The following is a 14,055-nucleotide window of genomic DNA, read 5'->3' as shown; positions in this document are numbered from 1 at the left end:
CCTCGTTCCAGCAGCTGCCTGCATTCCTCATTCCTAACAGCACTGTAGGGTAGTGGTTAGGGACACAGGGTCAGGGCCTACACTGAGGTCTGACCAAAGCCCAAACACCTTTCCAGGTGCTGGGGATTCGAGGTGAATGAGGCAGACAAGGTTCCGGCTGTCATGGGGCAAAGGTTCCACCAGGAGGAGGCAGAAGTTGACTAAAAGTACATAAGCATGATAATTTCAGAGAGAGATAACTAAGTTGTCCTGCTAGTGTGTGACTACTGGGGTGGTGAGAGGGAAAGTCCCTCCAAGGGAAAGTCACTCCAGCTGACATCTGAATGTTGAGAAAGAAGCAGACGAGACAAGATCTAGGGGAAGGGCATTCAGGCTCAAAGAACAGGATGTACCAAGGTCCTGAGGCAGAATCAAACCGAGACACTTAAAGATTAGTAAGAAGAAATCGTGATGGCTAGTTTGTCTCTAGCACAACTCGTTGCTATTCTTCTACTAAAAAACCAGGCTTACGTTTAGATTAGTGTCCAAGAGGTGTTCATTATCATGATAGAAAAGAAAAAGAATCTATGTACCTTTTTCCAACTTAACTGAAACCCAAACTGAGGACTGATTTCAAAAGGGAAAAATCAAAAGGCAGTTGAAAGGGAAAGTGGTGGCAGAGGTGAGCTGAGCAGAGACCAAAGCTGTGAAAACACAGTTAGTGCGTCAGAGCTAGGGAGGACCTTGGAGACAATCTGCCTCATTTTAAGGATGAAGAAACCAAGACCATGAACGTTCAAGGATTTGACTACAGGCCCACAGTAAGACAGTAGCAGAACCAGGACCACAACGCAGGCCTCCAACTCCAAACCCACACAAGGCACTTCATTATATGTGTGTATATATAATATATATTAGCCATTCTTATTCTAACTTCTTAGAAATTCCAAATCTATTCCAGGTTAGAAATAAAGCAAAACATCTCTTGGGAAAACCAAGGCAATCAGAACTTCTGATGTGAAACAAAAGCTGTTGGAACGCAACGTCCTGACAAGCCTCCACTGCGCGGCCGGGCTGTGACTATTGCCTCCCATGATGCCTCTTTACTGTTTACCATTCACGGCCCATGAGTGCCCACCGGAAACGAGGTCAAAAGCTGCCTAGGAAAAAAATATATGAGATAAAGGGTACGGGTAGTCCTGAGGCCAAAGGCTTTCTGCAGACTCTGATTCAAAAGTTGGACCATTGTAGTTCCCAGTGGGACATAAAGATCCAGATTTTAAGTAGCTTTAGATTCATACTTTAAAAATCCTCGAGAACTATGCTCTGTTTCCACAGCTCTATTTTACATGCTTGTTTTATGAGTCTCTTGGTGGAAATCTAAACCTTGAACGTTCTTCCACAAACCATTAATCTTTAAAATATAATTCAAGGGAAGGCTGTGTGGCAATCAAATGCTAGTATCCAGAATTGATGAAAAACAAAGGAGGCCTTGGGTTTTTAGAAGAGGCGCCTGCAGGCTGGGGCCCTAGGAACGAGCTCCTTCTGTCACCATGGCAACACGCAGGGAGGCGTTGCAGCATCGTGAGCACTTCCCCTCATTTCTCCTCTGAAACTGGAGATCATGTAAGGTTACCTAGGACAGCATAAAAAGAGAGAAATTAGGAAGGGAAGGAAGGAAATTTTAAAGGTATGTATCATTCCCTGGAAGTCAAGACACATCATGGAAACTCATGGCTCTCTTAGAAAATTTCCATCTCTTTGTCCTCTTTTGTGGATTCTCTCCCAGGTGGAAAAGTCAATTACTCTTCCCACACTTGCTTGAACTTGGACCTATTGCATTAATATCAGCTCGGCAATATCTGCTTGTTGAGTGTATGTTCTTTACAGAGCACTATGTGGAAGTATAAAAGATAGAGAAAATATATTATCTCAGGATTCAAGGTGAGCGCAATCTAATTGAGAAATAAAGTAAACATTCTTAAAATTATTTAAGAATATTCTTGTACTAGATGGTCTCCAAAGATGGTTCCATCATTGCCCTCGCTTTCTACATCCATGCTGCTCCACCCTTTGAGAAGGCGAGTCTATTTCCCCTCTCCTTCTGACTGGGCTAGCTTTGTGACTTGCTTTTGACCAAGATGGTGGAAGGACCACTTTCAGAAGACCAGGAAATCTGTATCAAGAGGCATGAATAAGAGTCTCAACCAACTGGTAAGAGTCGGAAAGTCAGGCTAAGGATTTTTAGATGAGACTTTGCCCTGTTGTGATTTGCATCTATTTTGAGACTTGACACTGGTGTTCTACCTTCTACCCGTTGGTATTTTAGAGCAGTGGTTCTCAAAATTTGCTTGGGAACACCTTGGGAACTTTTAGAGCTCTCAGTATGCAGGCTACCCACCAAACTGCTTACATCAAAACCTCTAGGAGTAGACCCAGGCATGTTTTTAACCTCCTAGATGATTCCAATAATGTACTCAGGTTTAAGAACTAGTTTTAGACAGTTGCCCTTTTCAACTCTAGCGCATAAATGACTCAAATGACAATGATCCTTTGAACTACTCAGCAATCTAAGAACACCTCTCCTAATATGTGGCATCTCACAATGCACAGAGTAGGGACTTTTACGTGTGACAGTGAACCTGAGCCTTGAGAATTTTTTATCTCATCTAAAAAGGGCATCTGTTAATGTCACAGTGGATGATTGACTATCCATTTTGATTAGGCCTATTATAATAGCAACATAATTAATGATAATCAGACACGTTTTATTTTTTAAAGCACAGTGATGAAAATTAATCATGCTACAGGCAGGTTCCCAGCTCCCACCCCCTGAACAGACTAGGCAAAAAAGCACAATATCCATTATAAGCTCTTCTTAACTGACTTCATTTTCAAATAGAAACCAGGGAAGATAAAGAGAAGAGAAGAAAAGACAAAAAGAGAGAGAGGGAGAGAGAGAAAGGATAAGCAGAACCCAGGATTTTGCAACAGTGAAAGCATTAGACACACACACACTCTCTCAAAATCTGACCCCCCGCCATTCCCCTCTTAAAAGCAAAAGTGTTGGGGCACCAGGGTGGCTCAGTCAGCTAAGTGTCCAAATCTTGATTTCAGTTCAGGTCATGATCTCAGGGTCATGAGATCGAGCCCTGCACTAGGTGCTGCGCTAAGCATGGAACTTGCTTAAGATTCTCTCTCTCTCCCTCTCCCTCTGCACTTCCCCCATGCTCATGCTCTTTATATAATAAATAAATAAATAAATAAATAAATAAATAAATAAATAAATAAATAAAATAAAATTCTGAAAAAGCAAAAGTGTTTAGAAATAAGATCTTGGGGAATCAGGTCAACATAGCTGTGTACATCTACCTTCCTTTCCTCTTGCTTGCTTCCCAAAATATGCAGAAAAGATTTTTTTTTAATAAAAAGGAAATCTTAATAGCAGTAGAAAACAGAAAGGAATATCATTAGTAAATCAAAAATTTTGAGGAATTTATTAAAGAAGAAAGACAAATGGTATTAGGCCAAGAATAAAAAAGCCCAGAGAAAATCAAATCCATGTGTAAAAGAGCACTGCTCTGGATTGGTTCTATGAGTGCTCTAAATCCAATCAATAGCTATGAAGAGTTGGAGGAAGCCCAGACATTATTGGGGTTACTAACTGAATAACTACATATAAAAATAAGCACTTACCATCCCTCATGCCATGTTCCTGAACATGCAATGAAGCAGGAGGTAAGATGTGTATGCACATAATAAATGAAAATTTAAAGCATAGCAAATATTTGTTAGTGAACAGGTAAATTTTCCCATGTTAAAAGACAAAAAAGCCCAAGTTGAGTTTACAAATATTTTTTTTTATTTACAAAAAACACATCTTTGCACAATAAAATAAAACTATTGAAGAATGGAGAAAAAGAATTATATCAAAAGAGAAGCAAATGTGGCAATATAATAGCAAATAAAATAAAATCGAAGTCAAAAAACATTAAAAGGGAAAGATATGAGCTCCATTTTATATTTATTTTTTAAAATATAATACACTAAGAAACCATAACACTAAGGTCAAGGACCTTCATGCAATTACCACAATAGCTGCAGATAGCATGTCTTCAAACTGAAAATTTTTTAGGGAAACCCCGAAAGTGCACATATAATTCAGTCTGTGCACCTGGTTTCCACTGAGCCTGGGCAAGGTGGTTCTGAGGGACCCCTGAGAACACTGTCTGCCCTGCCTGAAGATAAAAGAAAAAAAGTGACAACAGGAATCAGAGTGTTTTTCTAAATAGGGATTTTTTTTTATATGTGTGCCTGATTCAGAGTCCAAGAGGCCTTTTGTCAACTTCACATGATCTGGGGACTGGTAAAAGCCTCACAGTCCCCAAACGGGAAGTTGCTCGTTCTGAATTTGGAGGAACTTTATACTGGTCTGGCCAGTGGTTGAATGGGCCACCTCCAAGAGAGTAAGCCCTCTCCTTCTTGAGAGATCTGAGCTGAGGTTGGCGATCTTCCTGCAGTGGCAGTAGAGTAAGGACATGTTCATCAAATGGATGATCAGCTGGTCTATTTTATCCGGATATTTCATTGTAAACTCACAAACCTATGAATCGTGTCACTATAAATTGAATGACCACATCCAAGTTGGCAAGTAAAGCAGGGAAGAAGGGACTATTCTCTTTCGGCTAACACGTAGATTTGATCAGTCAACTTCTGGAGACAAGGGGAATCCAAGTTCTGTCTTCTAGTCCTCTGACATTAGCAAGATTGGTAAGTGTAATTGCAGTGGCTTGAATTATATTTTGCAACCATTCACTCCCCTTGCATCGCCCCCGCACGGGAAAGAGCGTACCTCGCAGCCTTGATCATGTGACTTGCACTGACCAATAGCATGTGAGTGGACATGCCCTGTCCAAGTAGAAGATGCTTTACACGTGCCTGTGGTTTGGCTGAGCATCTTGCTCCTGCATCTCTCTTACAAAATGGTGGTCTTAGTTTGTTAGGACTTCCGTAACAAAGTACCACCAAATGAATGTCTTAAACAGAAATACACTGTATCACAGTTCTGGAGGCTGAAGTCTGAGATCAAGGTGTCCGTAAGGTTGGTTCCCTCCAGGGGTGATGAGGGTAGGATCTGTTTTGGTCTTTCTCTTTGACTTGTAGGTGGCCTTCTTTTTTTTTTTTTTTTTTTTAAGATTTTATTTATTTATCTGACAGAGAGAGACAGCCAGCGAGAGAGGGAACACAAGCAGGGGGAGTGGGAGAAGAAGAAGCAGGCTCCCAGCAGAGTGGGGGGCCCAATGGGGGGCTCGATCCCAGGATTCTGGGATCACACCCTGAGCTGAAGGCAGATGCTTAACGACTGAGCCACCCAGGTGCCCCACGTAGGTGGGCTTCTTCTCACTGCGTCTCTTCACATGGTATTCTCCCTAGGTATATGTCTCCAAGTTTCCTTTTTATAAGGACACAAAGTCATATTGGATTAAGGCCACCCTAATGATCTCATTTTAACTTGATTACCTCTGTAAATAACATATTTCCAAATAAGGTCACATACTAGGAGTCAGGACTTAAACATATGAATTTTGTGGGGCTACAGTTCAATGCATAACAAAGAGCATACCTCAGATAGAAGCAGCTCATTCTGTAGGGAAGGGAGAGGCCAAGTGTAGCCGACCTGCTAGAGACCTGCAACCCGTATCTTACATGAGCAAAAAATAAACGTCTATAGTTAGCCACTGAGATTTCGAGATCGTTTATTATGCAGCATAATTCACTAAAATCTGACAAAGGTACTAATTTCCTCACAGCTCTACTAGCAATTAACTAGCAAATCCCTTGAAAACCAAAGCATCTCACCCTGTAAGAAAAGGAACTCCACCAACCGTTTTCAATGAGCAGTCGTATGGCATCAATAAATCTGGGCATCTCAGAGGTGCCTGAGACACAGAGATAAGGAAAGCACATGATGAGTGATGGGAACCCCCCCCCCCAAAAAAACTCCTGGCTGGAATAAGAAGAGCACGTGGATACTCAGCCTTGCGCCTTCCATTTCTTTATGTTCAAAGCTAGCGAGATTTCCAAAGAGCAGACTGTTGAGATAGTCATGGTGTCCTAAGGTGTTCTTATAAGCAAGACAGAGGAATTCATAAGTAAATGGTGCCCGACATTCCCAGTACTAAAAATAAAGAATGTCCCACTCTGGGTTTATTCAGTGCAACATGCAGATGATGTCAAAAGAAAAATGAGATCAGGGGCGCCTGGGTGGCACAGCGGTTAAGCGTCTGCCTTCGGCTCAGGGCGTGATCCCGGCATTATGGGATCGATCCCCACATCAGGCTCTTCCACTATGAGCCTGCTTCTTCCTCTCCCACTCCCCCTGCTTGTGTTCCCTCTCTCGCTGGCTGTTTCTATCTCTGTCGAATAAATAATAAATAAAATCTTTAAAAAAAAAAAAAAAAAGAAAAATGAGATCAGAGCTCAAGTGTTAACTTCAATGTCTACATGCTTATAACAGAAAGAAGTTTAAGAAAAACTTTCTTATTCAATTCTTTATTATCTTTTGGACTATTTTTTTCCTTTCAAATACAGACAGAAAGTCTGCCTAAAATATTTCACTTTCCAGACAGATAGGTAACACGTTATAGAAAATTCTGCTCTGAACTCCTAGCCACTGGACTTCAAAGAAAACATCTCAAAGCCATTACATGTTTTCCAGGCCCCTCATTTTATATAATACTTCTCTCTACCTTGAATTTGCTTCCTGACATTTCATTGTAATCCCTGCTGTAGCCCTCCAATTACCTTTATTCCCAAGAACTTTCTCCCTAAGTCAAGGTAGGTTTCAGACAGTTTGAGTCAGCCCAGGGAAGGTGAAACCCAGGCCTGGTTTTGGTGGGCTTCAAGACTTCCTCTTCCATCTGAAGGATGTGTGGCTCTAGTTGGTTCACAAGGCCATCTAAAGATCAGATGATCAGGTGGTTAAGAGCATGGTGTATGAAATCAGACAGCCCCAGCTCCAATACTCATCAGCCATGTGCCTTGAGTGACTCCTTAACCTCTATAGGATTTACTGTCTTCATCTGTCAAATGGGGCCAATAATAGTACCTCACTCCCAAGGAAGTTCTAAAGATTAAGTGAGCTAATCCATATAATGCCCATGGAGCAGTACCTGGCAAATTGCAAGGGCTCGGTGAATTTTCATTTTCATTAAAGATGGCTTTAGAATTCTCTCCTGGAGAGAAAGCTAACAAGATGGTCACCATTGGTGCAGACATGTCACTAAGTTTTGGTTTGGGAGCCCTGGGACACTTGGCAGCTTTTGCCAAAGGCATATCTAGTCTGGAACAGTGGTAGGGTTTACTCTTGGCCATCAAAAGAAGAAGGTAAAATTTGCTTTCTCTCCAGCACCACCCGTTCACAGAAGAAAACAAGGAGAAATGGTCTGTTCCAGTGTTGAGTATACCTCACATTCATCTTATTCACAAATATTGACTGAATTCTCACTGTGTACCAGGCATAGTACAGGAGCTGGGAATGCAGAAGTGAAGAGAAATACAAATTTTTGCCATTTGGGAGCTTACATTCTAGTTGGGGAGAGACTTACAATAAATAAAATAAGTAAATTATTCTTAAAACTATGAGTCACAAAGAATTACAGGGCCTGGGACCCTCCCATCACTCTGCACCAGCCTTTGTTTCCAACTAGATTCACTCTTCTCTTCTACTAAACACATTTCCTGGCCTATAATGTCTTGTTGCCATTGTTTGTTATACATTTTAAGGCCTAAAGATGAAACAAGAGGATTCCTCTTTCAAAGAGAATATTTTGGGGCACTTGGGTGGCTCAGTAGGCCTTCAGCTCAGGTCATGATGTCAGGGTCCTGGGATTGAGTTCTGCATTGGGCTCCCTGCTCAGTGGGCAGTCTGCTTCTCCCTCTGCCCCTCCCCCCGATTCATGCTTGCTCTCTCTTTCTCTCTCTCTCAAAAATAAATAAATAAAATCTTAAGAGAGAGACAATATTTCCCCCCCTAGCACTACCTCACCTACTCAATGCTTATGGAGCTGGAGTCCACAGATTTTAGGTCTAATCCTGGCTTGACCAGACTTAACCATGTAACTCTGACCATGTCACTAAAATATAAAATTTAGCTTGAGTTTTGCCTGTGTAAAATAATGGAATTGGTCAATCCATGGTTTCCAAAGTGGCCCTGGGACACAGCAGTTTCAGCATTACCTTGGGACTTAGAAATGCAAGTTCTCAGACCTCACTCCAGAGCTACTGAATCATAGCCTCTGGGAGTGGGACCTACCAGTATGAGTTTCAATAAGACCTTTAGGCTTTTTCTGGAAGAAGAAAAGAAAGAAAGAAAGAAAGAAAGAAAGAAAGAAAGAAAGAAAGAAAGAAAGAAAGAAAGAAAGAAAGAAAGAAAGAAAGAAAGAAAGGGAAAGGAAAGGGAAAGGAAAGGGAAAGGGAAGGGAAGGGAAGGGAAGGGAAGGGAAGGGAAGGGAAGGGAAGGGAAGGGAAGGGAAGGGAAGGGAAGGGAAGGGAAGGGAAGGGAAGGGAAGGGAAGGGAAGGAAAGGAAAGGAAAGGAAAGGAAAGGAAAGGAAAGGAAAGGAAAGGAAAGGAAAGGAAAGGAAAGGAAAGGAAAGAAAAGGAAAGGAAAGGAAAGGAAAGGAAAGGAAAGAAAAAAAATTGATCTCAATGCAAATTCCAAAAGAAAATCCTTCTCCTCTCAGCCAGGTCTCCTCCAGAACTTTATAAGCCATATTCAATGCTAAATATCACTTTATAATCTAAAAAAAAATTTTTTTTATTAATTGACAGTCTTTCCAAGTTTGGGGGTTTAAAAAATATTTTGTGTTTTTCTCTCTTAGCACTCTCTTTATGCTCAATTATAGATATGCTTGATGCCTCTTCATAAGCTAATTAGTGATGGTGACATCCAGCCTCTTTCCTGTAAATTCCCTCGAATCCTGAGTGCTCATTTTTCGTGTTAGCTGCATATTAACAATGCCTGCTAACACAGAACCTCTTTCCCTTGGGGTTCTCCAGCATTTCGCACAATGTGAAACAAATAGCCTGCTCCCCTTTCCCCGTAAGGAAGGGCAGCTGCCTTTAAAGCAAGACATGACCATAACTCAACAGGACAATACAACCACCACCCACATGAGATGAATGAGGAGCGCCATGAAAAAGAGGAACTCCTAGCTGATACTGTTAGCCAGAGCGCCCAGGGGAATCCAAATAAGACATAGGTCTGGTACAGTTGCAACTCTTCTCTTAACTGTTTCTGAGTATCAAAAAAATGAATTTTAAATTTTCAACCAAATATTCTATTCCCTTTCCACACTCCCAGTACTTGAATGTCGATTCTTTGTCTTTCCCAACGGTGTTCCCACTACCTCATTCCAAGTCATCATAACCCCATGCCTGGCCCACTGCTATGCTCTTCTGAGTTGCCTTCTGTTTTTCCAATGAAGACTTGATATTGACCAATTTTGCTCAATAGGTGGAGGCATATACTGTTTCAGGAAGGACATTTTAGTATTGCAAAGACTCCTGAGGGTGGTCCATCAAGAGTGGCCCAATGTGACAGATTAAGAGCAAATAGTGCCAAAGTCTCCATGTACTTTCTCTTATAACTTTTCATTCTCAGAATAGAACTGAGTTTTCCAGGAATCTTCAGATGGGATAACTTGGATGTATGTCTGTCCAAACTACCCTGTTTGAAGGCGATCATTTTCAGTCGGCTGGGGAAACATTTTTGTTTGTAAAGTGGATAAAGTTTCAAAGTAAGAACCCATTCATGCACGGCTATCTCATGGAAGCTCTAAACATTTTTTAGTTGTTTGTTTACTTATCTTTAAAGATAATTTGGCAAGGAAGAAGCCAGCTCACTTTAGGACCTAAAGTTTACTGTGGGTAGCTTGGCTCTATTTGCATAATGTTAATATTCCGCAGAACTCTCTGGCTCCCAGAACAATAGAAAAATAAGATGTGTTAACAAAACTGCACAGACCAGCAGTAACTAGAATCAAGGATTGTGAACTTAATTTTGAAAAGTGACGTCCAAGAAATTAATGAATCAGCTGTCTCAGAACAAGGTCAGCAGTGGTGATGTCGAGGTCAACATCATGATCAATTAACCAGATTCACATTTATCAAGAAATAACTTTCAATCACAATAATATATAGTCTCATCTGAAAATTGGATGTGAGGTTAGACTAACTGTTCCCTGAGACCCTTCCAGCTGTAATATTCTAGTATTCCATGACTTCACAACATCTTTGAGGTAGAACTGATTATCATCCAAACTGCCCTTGAAGATCTGTTAGCCTAGATGTTGTATGGGTTTCCAAAGTAGAATCCAGAAGACCAATTCTAGGTCTATCTACTCAGTCAGGGTTTTGCTACAACTACAAATAATTACGGTTTTATCAGAAGTCTCAAGACCTTTATGAAATGTGCCACTAATGCATAAGCAATCAACAAGTACCGGAGAAACACAAAACTTTTATTAAAGAACAATTACTTGGCTTGTAAAATCATTTGTATGTCTCTGGCCTTCTAGACAATGGTGGGAAAGACTTCACAAAAAAGGGGGAGAAGGAGGCTTAAAAATGAACAACTAATTAAAAATGTCCAAGCACAGACCAACTCCCTGGCAAAAACCATTTATGTTCTGTGATTTATGGGATTCTGAGAAAAGTCAACCATACCCAAAACACTACTGACCCTAACCAGTCTTTCATAACCTCAAAGTATTTTTTAAAAGATTTTTAAATTTTTTATTTATTTTTATTTATTTATTTGAGAGAGATAGCATGAGTAGGGGGGAAGGGGCAGAAGGAGAAGCAGACTCCCCTCTGAGCGGGGAGCCCAATGCAGGACTCAATCCCAGGACCTTAGGATCATGACCTGAGCTGAAGGCAGACGCTTAACCAACTGAGCCATCCAGGCACCCCTCATAGCCTCAAATTCTCCTCTTACTTGTTCTTTCCTTAATCCCACTCCTTGGATTAGATACTTATGAAAACTTTGCAATATTATCAACCATTACCACCTGAACAGAAAACTATGTTTTATCAGATTAGCTGCTCACACATTCAGCGGGACTCTATGAGAGGAGAATGCAAACAGGTTAATGTTAGAATGAAGGAAGAATTAATCTAAGTCTAGAGCTTAGATAAATCTAAGTTTAGGAAAGATGGAGTAACATGGTGAGGAATCCTGAGATCCTAAAATAAAGGGAGAGAAGTAAAGCGAGTTTAGGAGTAAGGAGAAAGAAAAGGAAACTAACATTAAATACGTAACTACTGTGTGCTAGGCACACTTCTAGATACTTTACGTTTATTTTCTCAGATTCATTTACCAAATAGCCTACTGGTTAGATATTATTAATCCCATTATAATATTTTTATAATAGCTCTGTTATTTTACAGCTGATAGAACTATAAACTCAAAGGAGATAATAAAGTGTCCAAGTTTATAGAGCTAACAAATGGCAAAATCAGGTTGTAAAGTCAGATCTCTGTGACTCCAGAGCCTGGGCATGTTTCTCTTTACTCCAAGGCTTCCTAAAACTCAGAAACCTTATCTCTGGGACTTCTGTTCCTCAAGCACTTCATCACTTACTGTGTGGGCCCTGAGGAAAAAAGGAATGGAAACACCAAAAGACATATTTACCTCCTTCCCAATTTTGTTTTAAACCAATGGTTTTCAAATTTTTTTTTTAGCCATGAAAACTTGTCTTCAAAATATTCTTTAGCAAAACCCAATCCACCCACCATGGTAGCCCCTAGGTCTCTTCATGGAACATTGTGGGTGCCACATAGAAGCTTCAAAACCACTGCAAAAAAAAATGGAAACAAAAACTCCACAAATAAGTGTATATGAATGGCCACTAAGCACATGAAAAGGTGCTCAAAATCATTAGTCAAAAGGAAAATGCATATTTTTAAAGATTTTATTTATTTATTTTGAGAGAGAGAAACAGAGAGAGAGGGAGACGCCACAAGTGGGGAAAGGGCAGATGGAGAGGGAGAAGCAGACTCCCTACTGAGCAGGGAGCCTGATACGGGGCTCTCATCACAGGGCTCCATCCCAGGACCCTGGGATCATGACCTGAGCAGAAGGCAGACACTTAACCAACTGAGTCACCCAGGGGCCCCCAGGAAAACACATATGAAAACAACAGTGTATAACCACTACACACCTACTTGAAAAGATAAGATTTTTAAAACTAGGTTAACCAAGATATGGAGCAACTGGAACTCTTAAATATTACTAATGGGAGCGCAAAACAGTAGGTCCACTTTGGAGAACAGTTTGGCATTTTCTTATAAAGTTAAAACATATCATTACCACACACAATCCAGTAATTTCACTCCTAAATACTTATTCAAGAGAAATGAAAATATATGTCCACACCAAGAATCGTACATGAATGTTCATAGCAGCTTTAATCATAGAGCCCATAACTGGAAACAGCCCAAATGCTCATGAACAAGTTAACAGGTAAAGAAATTGTGGTATTCCCTACAATGAAATGTGAATCAACAATGAAAAGGAGAAACTACTGATACACTCAACAACGTGGATGGATCTCAAAAACACGCTGGGTAATAGAAAGCAGACACAAAAGAGTATACTGTGATTCCACTTATATGAAATTCTGGAAAAGACAAATCTAATCTACAGTGATTGAAAGCAGATTTGTGGTTATGTAAGGTTGGGGTGTGGGATGGAGAAGGACTGTGGAGGAAGGACTGTGTTTTGGACTGACAGTGGTATGCTATATCTCAGCTGCATGACGGTTTTGTGGGCGTAGAAATTCACGGAAACTCAAGGAACTGTACACTTATACAATGTGTGCACTTCACCTCAGTAAGGTTGGTTTGCTTAAAAATACCACTATAATTGCCAACGAATTGTTGAGAAAGATCTGGGCACAATTACATCATCATTCAGGTGACATTTTGGTCCTCTCTTTTCATGGAATTTTTTTATTTCTTCCAGTCTCTAACTCAGCTCTGCTCTCTTCTACAGCCCCATGAAAGATGGCAACTCCATCTGTCCTGCAAACTTTCAGCCGACTTCATTGCAAAAATACCCCAGGACCAAAGCCAGAGCTAATGAGCATCTTAGACCACTTGGAAGAAGAAAGGCTATTTTTTTGGCTGAGGATAATTGAGCTTCACTTCAAATCAGAATCGAAGCTATTATTTTCTCTGTACTGAATCCAAATCACTCAAATTCCTGAAGTTTGTCCATGGTTATTGTCCACCTGATGCCAAAATTTTCTGATGAAAAGTGAAACATTCAGCCAGTTGTGTGAATTCTTTGTCCTGAAATCTAAAAGCTCAGCCATCTGGCAGGTTAGCAGAACAGCTGAACAGTCAACTGATGCTCTGCTGTGGATGGAAGCCGTAGAATCGTGCAGATAAGATCTTCTGCAAAAATCAAAATGCAAAGGCCCAATGCCAATGCCCCTCATTACTGATAAAAGGGGATCCACAGCATTAAAATCATGGAATTTTGGAGTAAAAAGGAATCCTGTCCAGCCGCCTCTGTTTACAGATAAAGAAATTAGGCAACTCCCACCTCTCCTTTAAAACCTTGATCAAATGCCATCTCCTCTAGGGAACCTTTCTCCACCTCCCCGGGCTGCTATCTGCTCTGGCTCCCACAGCTGACTACTAACATTTACCCTATCACATACAATTTATCTGTTTATGCATCTGTCTCCCACTTTTACTGTAAATTACCTAAGAATGGGGCCATAAGCTCTGTACACTCAAATTCTAGCACATAAAGTATTCTCAAAGAGTGATTATTGGATGAGAATAATTCGGTTGAGAATAATTCGGTTGAGAATCTGAACAAATTTGCACTCCAAATAGATTCTTTCTCCATACCTGTGTTGCAATAGTGGTAGTGAAAATTTTTGTGTTCTTTGGACAAAGAGAATACTCATAAGACAAATGGTAATAAGCCAGCACAGTTCTTGGTATATAATATGAATATTGTAATTTAGAGAAATTAAAATACAATAATAAATATTGGCTGT

Source organism: Ursus americanus, chromosome 1 (genome assembly GCF_024610735.1).
Source record: "Ursus americanus isolate L20-20 chromosome 1, mUrsAme1.1.p, whole genome shotgun sequence".
Lineage (NCBI taxonomy): Eukaryota > Metazoa > Chordata > Mammalia > Carnivora > Ursidae > Ursus > Ursus americanus.
Note: the sequence above shows the minus strand (reverse complement) of the source record.